A 10866-nucleotide genomic window follows, 5' to 3' on the forward strand; every position below is an offset into this window, starting at 1 on the left:
GATCTCATCTAATTTTTCTGCCCAAAAATCAAACCATTTTTGGGTTTGACATAAAACCCTTCAAAGCTTCAAATTAACTCTCTCAAATCCATCCTTGACCTAAGATAGGAAGAATTCAATCGACATTGTCTACTTCCATTGGCTCTAACATGCTCTTCAATGAATTCATGAGCCCATTTCAGTGAAGTCATAAATTCACCTTATTTTAATCCAAGTTGAGCATACCAGGAGCTCCGCAAGGACTTGGTGATTGTTCCAGACAAACTTGATTGAAACTTCACTTCATCAAGCCAAGGTATGGCCATTTAGACCTAAATCTTGTTCGGTTTGGTCAATTGTGAAATAAACTATTTCACAACCCATACATCACTATATGGATGGGTTCGCCCTCTCACGATGAATCTTTAGGAAAAAATTTCACTCGATTTCATGGAAAATCAAGCAAGAAATTGTCCTTGGATCATGGATGGTTCTCGGCTTACCATCCCCCAGGGGCGATGAATGGATGTCATTCATTTCCCTGTATTGGAAATGAATGGCTCCGATTAAGTCGGACAACAGATCTGTCCATCCAAAATAATTTAAATCGTGGGCCACGTGGCTTACACGTGTAAAATCCCAGCGAATAAAACCTCACCGTGTCAAATTCGGAGCATCCGAGGAATGAGTCAGCTGCCGCGTGGAATTTTCTTTAAGTAAGAAATTCAATAAATACAAAAAATGTCCAAAATTTCAAAATTCCATATCTTTTAACATAAAAATAAAAAAACTAAAATAAAATAACCCTTGAAGTCAGAATAATGAGTAGAATATTTTGGACATAAATTCAGGAATTTAACTAAATATATTTAATTTTTAATTAATTAATTACTCCATGGAGTAATTTAATTATTAAAAATTATTTATAATTTCAAAACTTCTGAAATTTTTAGGAAATTATCTTTATGTCTTCATGAATCTTCCATAATTTTCCCAAGGCTAGTAAGTGCTCCCTATGGCTCAATTTCTTAATTTCTATCATACTTTTGTAATTATCTTTAAAATAATTATAAAAATGAAATAAATTAGAAATTTAAATTAAAAATGGTTAGAAAACTTAGAGTGATGTTTTTAAACTCTAAAAATGATAAATTTTTTACCATTTACAAATTTTAAAATGACATTTCATCTCTAGGGTTAAAATTATAAAAATGAAAAGTTACATATTTATCCTAGATATCTTTAGGCATAGACACTAGCCTTAACTAAGGCGTAACCTTTAGACCTAAATGACATAGGGTCTAAATCACATCATCATGACAAATGAGTCTAACCCTTTAGACTCAATATGATTCAATCTAGACTTAATCTAACACTTAGATTTCATCCAGGTGAACCCCTCCAAAATTTTATTTAGGTTTAAACCATCTTTAAATCTAATTAAACCTAGTTAAACCTTAACTACATTAGGTTTAACTCAATAAACTATAATTATTTTTAACCTTAATTAAGTCTAATTAATCAATTAAACCTTATTTACATTAGGTTTAATTATCCTTAAACCTGAATTAGACTTAACTCTAAATAATTCTAATTAATTAATTAAAACTTACTTACATTAGGTTTAATTACCCTTAAAACCTAATTAGACATAACCTTAATTAAGCCTAATTAATCAATTAAACCCTTAAATCATAATTAGACTTAACCCTAAATAAGTCGAATTAATCAATTAAGCCTTACTTTAATTAGGTTTAATTAAACCATAAACCATAATTAGACTTAAACTTAAATAAGTCTAATTAATCAATTAAACCTTACTTATAGGTTTAATTACCCTTAAAACCTAATTAGACTTAACCCTAAATAAGTCTAATTAATCAATTAAAACTTACTTACATTAGGTTTAATTAACCTTTAAACCATAATTAGACCTAACACTAAATAAATTTAATTTCAATTAAACCTTACCTAAATAAGGTTTAATGACCCTCAAACTATAATTAGACTTAACTCTAATTAAGTCTAATTAATCAATTAAACCTTACTTACATTAGATTTAATTAACCCTCAAACCATAGTTAGACTTAGCCCTAATTATGTCTAATTAATCAATTAAACCTTACTAATTAACCCTTAAACCATAATTAGACATAGTCCTAATTAATTCTAATTAATCAATTAAACCTTACTTACAATAGGTTTAATTAACCCTCAAACCATAGTTAGACTTAGCCCTAATTATGTCTAATTAATCAATTAAACCTTACTAATTAACCCTTAAACCATAATTAGACATAGTCCTAATTAATTCTAATTAATCAATTAAACCTTACTTACAATAGGTTTAATTAACCCTTAAACCATAATTAGACTTAGTCCTAATCAATTTTAATTAATCAATTAAACCTTACCCAAATTATGTTTAATTACCCCTAAACTTTAATCCAACTTTAGGTTCAACCAAATCTAAATCTAACTCAACTTCAAACTTAGGTTCAACTCAAATTGAACCCAAGTTAACCAAATCTTAAGTTCAACATATACCGAGCCTAAATCAAACTCTTAACTTAGGTTCAACTCAAATTGAATCTAAGTCGACATCAACTATAGGTGCAACCTAAACTGAACCTAACTCAATTTCAAACTTAGGTTCAACCAACTTGAACCCAAGTTAACCAAATCTTAGGTTCAACATATAATTAACCTAAATCAAACCTTTAACTTAGGTTCAACTCAAATTGAACCTAACTCAACATCAACTTTAGGTTCAACCAAAATTGAACCCAACTCAACGTGAACCCAAGTTAATCAAATCGTAGATTCAACATATAACAAACCTAAATCAAACCTTTAACTTAGGTTCAACTCGAATTGAACCTAAGTCAACATCAACTTTAGGTTCAACCTAAATAGGACCTAACTAAACTTGAACCCAAGTTAACCAAATCTTAGGTTCAACATATATCAAACCTGAATCAAACCATTAACTTAGGTTCAACTCAAATTGAACCTAAGTCGGCATCAACTTTAGGTTCAACCTAAATTGAACCTAACTCAACTTCAAACTTAGGTTTCAACTCAACTTGAACCCAGGTTAACCAAATCTTAGGTTCTACTTATACTGAACCTAAATCAAACCTTTAACTTAGGTTCAACCAAATTGAACCTGACTCAACTCATACATTTAGGTTTAAACCAACTTGATCCTAAGTTAATTCAAATCTTATACAACTTAAATCCTTGGGTTTAAACCAACTTGAACTCAAGTCAACCCAAACTAGATGCAACTTAAACTCTTAGGTTCAACTCAAGTTGACCTAAATCTTAGATTATAAGTTCAACCTACATTGAACTTAAATTGACCCAACTATAATTCCTAACCATATTGGACTTAAGACAATTTTAAATTTAAGTTCAAACCAACTTGAACCAAAATTAACCTTAGACCCCAATTACATTGGGTATAAAACATTTTAAGTCCTACCTACATTAGACTTAAACAATATTAAATGTTTAGGTTCTACATAAATTAAACCTAAAATATTTTAAGTCCTACCTACATTGGACTTAAACCATATTAAATCTTTAGGTTCTACCTAAATTGAATCTAAAACCATTTTAAGTCCTACCTTCATTGGACTTAAACCATTTCAAATCTTTAGGCTCTACCTACATTGAACCTAAAACATCTTAAGACATATCTACATTGAACTTAAATCATTTTAAATCTTTAGGTTCTACCTAAATTGAACCTAAAACATTTTAAGTCCTACCTACATTGGACTTAAACCATTTTGTTATGTGGGTTCTACCTACATTGAACCTAGAGCACCTTAAGTCCTACTTACATTGGACTTGGAACTCTAAGTTCTACCTGCATCATCTTCAAAAACATAAGTTTCATAGACATCTTAAGTTTCAATTAAACTCTTTCGGTCTAATCGACATTTGACCTAAAACAAATGGCATCATAAAAATGCAACTCACCGACATAAACGACATAAAATTCATCTTAAAACACATTAAAAATTATACTGGAACAACTATGTTCAGATTTATGAAGATTTCTTGGACGACACAATCTGTGGTTGTTGACAAGAATCTTCCGGTCCTGGTTTAAACACCTTTCGTACTATGTAAATTTGAACATTTTTACGATCCCGGGACAATGGAGCCATGACAACTTGACTGGGTCGTTTAAAACTTATTCAATCAATTAAATAACCAACCAATACTAATAAAGTAAAAACATGATTTTATGCTAATCATATTTTTTTTGCAGGTTTATTAGGGACATGAAAATGAAATTTCACTTTAGATTTCCTTTACATGTTATAGAGTATGCTAACTCTGTTTTGTAGGATGACATTCAAAAGCAGAATTTCAAGACAACAAAACCAAAACAAAATTAAACAACATGACATGATGTAAACAAAACAAAAATGACACGATATAACAAAGCCAAACAAAAAAAAATGACATAAACAAGGTGACATGACATAATACAAAACCAAAACTTTTAGGATAGCCACAAAAACCAAAACTTTTAGGATAGCCACAAAATCAAAAACTTGTAGGATAGCCATGAACCAAAAAAAAAACAAAAATGACATGAAAAACATAAAACAACATAAAATAAAATAAAACGACATGACATGATCAAGCAGAACAAAACCTTTAGGGTAGAATCAGATTCTTAGAAATCTATTACCCTTAGAATAAGCATTTGATTTTTTTTTTACGTGATCTTGACATCTTAGAAGAACAAATATTAATGTTAATCAAGAGTTTTCTTAGGTAAATCTAGAATTACCTGAGATGTAATTAACTATAGGAGCTTGCTCTTATAGGAAAACAAAGAATTCAAAATAGGTGATCAACCTAAATCTCTGGTTATCAGACTTTTTATGTGGTTTTCCTTATATGAGAATTTGAAATTCTAGAGTCCATCATAAGTTTACCACCCAAAATTTCTCTTGTTTTCTATCTTTATTTGCCTCTTCTCTTTCTCCTAATTCCTTGATACCTGAGAATCATTCACTTGATCCAAAAGAATAAGGTAAATTAGAGAATTGGGTAATAAAATAGATAAACAGAGCGGCGACTCTAACACTTTTACCGACAACAGAAGCTGACCGGACGCAACAAGAGAATTGGCGGCGCCCGCGAACGACGAGCTCCGGGCACCATTAAAGGCATTAAAAAATGAATGATAATCTTGTGTGGGGTAAAAAGACTTTAAATTAAAATAAATTTACTTTTAAAAGCCTTCATGTATTTTAAAACCTCCAAAGATCTCTTTTTTCAAATGTTAAATCTAAATTCTTTAAGTTATATATGTTTTAGACTGTGCTACTTTGGATATATGTTAATGTAGAAAGTCCCACCTTGGCCAGTCTAAACATCCTTTTCACAAGAATTGAAATTGATAGCTTTCACTAAGTCAGTATGAACCTCCTCCTCCTCCTCCTCACAAGAACTCAAGTGGATAGGACTAAGTTCCCATTAGGCCAATCTATTCTTCCTTACAAGAATTGCAGTTGTACACTAATGATATTCAAGAAAAAAATTATTTATGATTAAATTAAAAACATGAATTATCATTTAATTTTACACTACTGACTGTCATATTGATTATGAATCACAACTGAAGTGGACTATCCAAAAATATTAATAATTTAAATTATTAAAGCATAAAATGTTTAAATGAAATATTTCATTTAAATCCAAGAACTAACTCCATCCACCATTCAAAATAATTTGTGGAGGATGACAAATTTGGCATTAATCACACATACTAATATTTTCAAGCTCAAAATAATTTGTGTCATTAATGTAATAACAAAAATAAAGTATATAAATAAATAAATATTAAATGATAAAGATCAAAACAAATCAAATAGGCACTAAGATAAGCACCTAGTCGGTTTTAACTTAAGATTTGTATCGTACATTCAAACCCTAAAACGAAAGCAAGAGCAAAGAGAACGAGAGATAAATCTCTGTCATGCTCATAGAAGGTAGTCATGGCTTTTTGCACAAGTGCAAAGGAGAGGAAGGAATAAAAAGAAGAAGAAGAAGAATGAGAAGTCAAAGGAAAAAAGAAGCCTTAGTGCTCTAGTTGAGCGGCACCAGTCTATTGAGATTTATTTTTACTTAAAAAATATTATCATTTTAATATTTGCATACATACCACCCAGTTATTGTATCACATAAAAAAATTAATTTATGTACATACCACCAAATTCTTGTATCACATAAAAAATATCATCATTTTAATATTTACATACATATCACCCAATTCTTATATCACTCAAGAAATATATTATCATTTTGGGCATTTACATACATACCACCCAATTCTTGAATCACATAAAAAATATAATCATTTTAATTTTTACATGCATACCACCCCATTCTTATATCACATGAGAAATATATTTTCATTTTGGGCATTTGCATGCCGACCACTCAATAAATATATTCATGTAGACATAAAACTGCAATAACACCATAATAATGCTAGTCGAGAATAACACAAGAGAGCTGCCACAATACTACTCATGTAAAACCAAAATATTACCTTAATAATACAACATGAATACCATAATAACACAATAACAATACTAAAACATTTGGTGTTATTATGATTATTTAGAGTTATTGCGATTTTTTGCGGAGTTATTGAGGTGCTATTGAGATTTATTGTGGTTTTATTTCAGTGGTATTGCGGCGGGTGTTGTGTTATTGTAGTTTTTTGTGGTGTTATTGAGGTTTATTGTGGGCTAGTGTTATTCCTGTTTTTTTTTGTGGGCTAGTGTTATTTTGATTTTTTAGTGTTATTGAGGTTTATTGTGGTGTTATTTGAGTGGTATTGTGGGGCTGTGGTGGTATTTTCGAATGTTGTTATTTCAGTGTTATTATTGTGTTATTGTAGTATTGTTGTGGTATTATTATAGTATTATTGAGGTATTATTTTGATTTTATATGAGTGGCATTGCGACTGCTCTATTGTGTTATTCTCAACTACTATTATTATGGTGTTATTATGGTTTTTTTTTTATTAATATATTATTAGGGTTTTTTGTGGACTTATTGATGTTATTTGATGTTGTTGATGCTATTTTGTGTTATTATTGTTTTTTTGTGAAGTTATTGAAGTGTTTTGAGGTTTATTGTAATGTTATTTGAATGGCATTGTGGCAATTGTGGTGTTAATGTGATTTTTTTGTGGAGTTATTGAGGTTATTTGGTGTTATTGTGATTTTTGTGGAGTTATTGAAGTGTTATTGTAATTTATTGTGATATTATTTGAGTGGTATGGTTGTGGTTGTAGTATTATTGTGGTTTTTTTTGTGGTTATTGAGTTTATTTAGTGTTATTATAGGGTTCGTTCGTTTTATTGAGGTTTATTTTAATTTTTAAAAATTAAAATGATGATATTTTTATGTGATATAAAAATTTTTAGAGATATAAATGCAAAAATTAAAGTATAAGTGCTAGATATATAAATACAAGAATTGGGTGGTTTGTAAGTAAATGCCCAAAATGAAAATATATTTATGTTTTGTATATTTTCATTTTGGTGGTTTGTAAATACAAGAGTTGGGAAATACATAAATATATTTTCATTTTGGGCATTTACATACATACCACCCAATTCTTGTATGTAAATTCCCAAAATGAGTATATATTTCTTATGTGGTATAAGAATTGGATGGTATGTACGTAAAAATAAAAATGATGTTATTTTTTTATGTTATACAAGAGGTATGTATGTAAAAATTAAAATGTAAAAATAAACCTCAATAACTCCATAAAAAAACTGCAATACAACCAATTAATCACAATAGCACCAAATAACCACAATCACTCCACAAAAAACTGCAATGGCACCACAGCCGCCACAATGTCACTCAAATAACACCTCAATAACACCACGAAAAATTGCAATAACACCAGCCCACGAAAAAGAAAATCCCCGCACCACTCAAATAGCTCCACAATCGCTGCAATACCACTCGAGTAACACCACAATAAATCTCAATAACTTGACAAAAAAACTGTAATGGAATTTCGAAGCAATGGGTGGTTGATTCAGGCCGAGTCGCGCATTAAAATAAAGAACTTTTTCATTTTTTATTCAGTGGGATTGTGGCTTGCACACGGCGACACATGCCAAGATTTTATTGGACTTCGGATGTAGTTTTGCACCTCGGTATAATATTTTTTCCTCTCCTAAGCCGATCGTGTGAACGAGGGTAGGGTGGTTTAATGTTTTAATAAGTAAATATATTATATTATGAATTACTATATATGTGTGTGAGGGCGTATTATTTAGTTAATGCAATATTTTATTGAATCAGAACTCTAAATATAAGAAAGGAGATTAGTCTGACCAAATAGGCAAGTTAAAGTTTTAATTTTTGGCTAAATAGTAAATTGAATTGTGTTTAAATTGTTTTATGATTTTTATTGAATTAATAAACAATTCTTCAATTTAACATTTTTTTTATTAGTAATAATGAGTTATATTAATGATAGATATTAAATAATCGAGGAAGCTTTGCTTTGTAATAAATTGTGAACTTTATTAAAAGAAGAAAGAAAATGTATGTATAAGGTTTTATTAGTTTTCAAAATATTTAGAGGGACAAATGTAAGTACTAAATTTATTATCGTGTTTTGTATTGCCAGAGATTGACGAATTTCTTTTTCAAAAGATTTAAAATTTAGAATTGTTGTCACATCAAACAAGGTGAATGATTATTTTCTTTTGTGATTAAATTGATGTTTTAATAAATGAATAATTTTTTTATTAAATGGTTTAAAATAAGTATTTCATTCATATCTCGCATTTTGAAAGTCTAAAATGGTATCATAAATAAGAAGAAAATAATTGACACGTGAATGCACATTTTGAAAGATTTTAAATTAATTAATATGAAATGAAAATATAAATGTTAGCTCATACAAGATTACCGGCAGATGGTGCTGCAGAAAATATGATGTACCATGTGCGTTAAAGGAAATAGTAAAAGTGTGCTTTCAAGTACAATTTGAAGGTCCCTTCTTGTACATGTTTTAGGATATATATGGGTACATATTGAAGATACCTTCGCATATGATAGTAATCATGTTATGACTTTTAAATATGTTAAGAATGATAAATACTTAAAAGTTAAATGAGAAGAGATAAATTAAATATGAAAGTTTAAAGTTTTATAAAGAAACAAATAATGTTTTTTTGTCATTCATGCATAGCACTGGAATGATAATTTAATGCATGTAAAGATTATATTCACTCACTAAGTCAAACTTATAGTCCAAATTAATTTTTTTTTCAAGAAAAGAAAAGCTTTAGGTTAATATGTCTGGCATGAGAGTCTTAGTTTACAGGAGGGCTTCTATTGCAAGTTATTTATGATGATTGTTTCTTTGTACTGTTTTCTTAAGATATTAACATATATTTAGTACTCACTTAGGATATTGCCTTTTGATTATGTTGTTGTTTCTCGATGCTTCAACTTTATTGCACTTTGTGAATTATTCTCTCTTTTATATATTGGAAGTTTCTGAATAATTATTTGGAAATTAAAATGAAATATTAATACCATCTGACCGTAGTTTGCACCTTAATTAACTCGAAGCATTAGGTCTGATCATAAAAATTAAGGTCATGGTCGAAGTCCTCTGTCCATATATTAGTCCAACAACTCCACAGATATAGTGTTTACCACTAAAGCCCTCTAACTGGGTGGTATGGCTCAACAACTCCAATATATTATAAACACAATTGTAGCTCACATATTCCTCAATTGTTTTTTGATCCTTTAAGTTGTGAATCATAGAATATATGTTATCTAACATAACTTTTTATAAGCAAAGATCAAATTGGATTTACCTCTTCAGAAAAACATCCACCCAAAGTCTATAAGATTCGCTTCAATGAAACAAAACACGACTATTGATAAAGATTGTTTTGTCAATTTGGGTCAACTACCTCCTTCGAATAAGTAGACTAGAGAACTATACTTAAAAAGATAAAATAATGGGATTTTGATTGGGTTTGTCGTTATTCCCTTCACAATCTACTCCACGCTCATGATGATTAATTTCTATAATCTAAAAATTAAATTGCCACTACTTTATACTCAGTGATCAACTCCGCAATGACTAGTCTTAATCAGAAGTACTCTCTCGTTATCGAGAAAGGAGATTAACCTATAAGTCTGCACCTACAAGAGCCTCAAGCCTCAGATCTTATCATTGTAAAATGGGAGTGAAATCTCTAAGTGTTTTCTTTGCAATCTAATCTACCGTCTGAAAATTTAACGCAAAGCCTAACAAAAATTCTCATCATTTCAAGGCTAGGGTGTACCCATTTTTAACAAAATACTTTATTTTTAGAATGCAAAAGATGAAAATTCTGATTTAGAATAGGCAAAGTCAAATATGAGTAAAGTGACCTAGTAGGTATTCTATCAACTCTCATCTGAACTTCAAATAGTCTTCTTGTTTTAATGATCTACAAAAATTTGAGTTTTGTTCAATTCTTCAAAGAAAAGACTTCCTAACAAGCTTTCTGTGCTAATCCATATTGCTTTCAAGCTTTAGGAGGAATTTAGAGATGAATAAGCCTAGATTCGGGTCTGGTGCTATCACATCAATTTTTATATACACACAGTCAAAATTATACCACTTCAAAATGTAAAATCTATCTTATGGGGGTGATGATAGTGATTTATCTACCACCGGAGAATGGTCGTCGATGTCAACCTTCTCATAAATAATCAGTCCCTTCGGCCAAAGGTGAGACAAAAAGTGGTGCAAAACATGTTTTCAAAAGTTAAACCTTGAAACAATTTTTAAAAAAAATTTCAA

Source organism: Phalaenopsis equestris, unplaced genomic scaffold (genome assembly GCF_001263595.1).
Source record: "Phalaenopsis equestris unplaced genomic scaffold, ASM126359v1 Scaffold000818, whole genome shotgun sequence".
Lineage (NCBI taxonomy): Eukaryota > Viridiplantae > Streptophyta > Magnoliopsida > Asparagales > Orchidaceae > Phalaenopsis > Phalaenopsis equestris.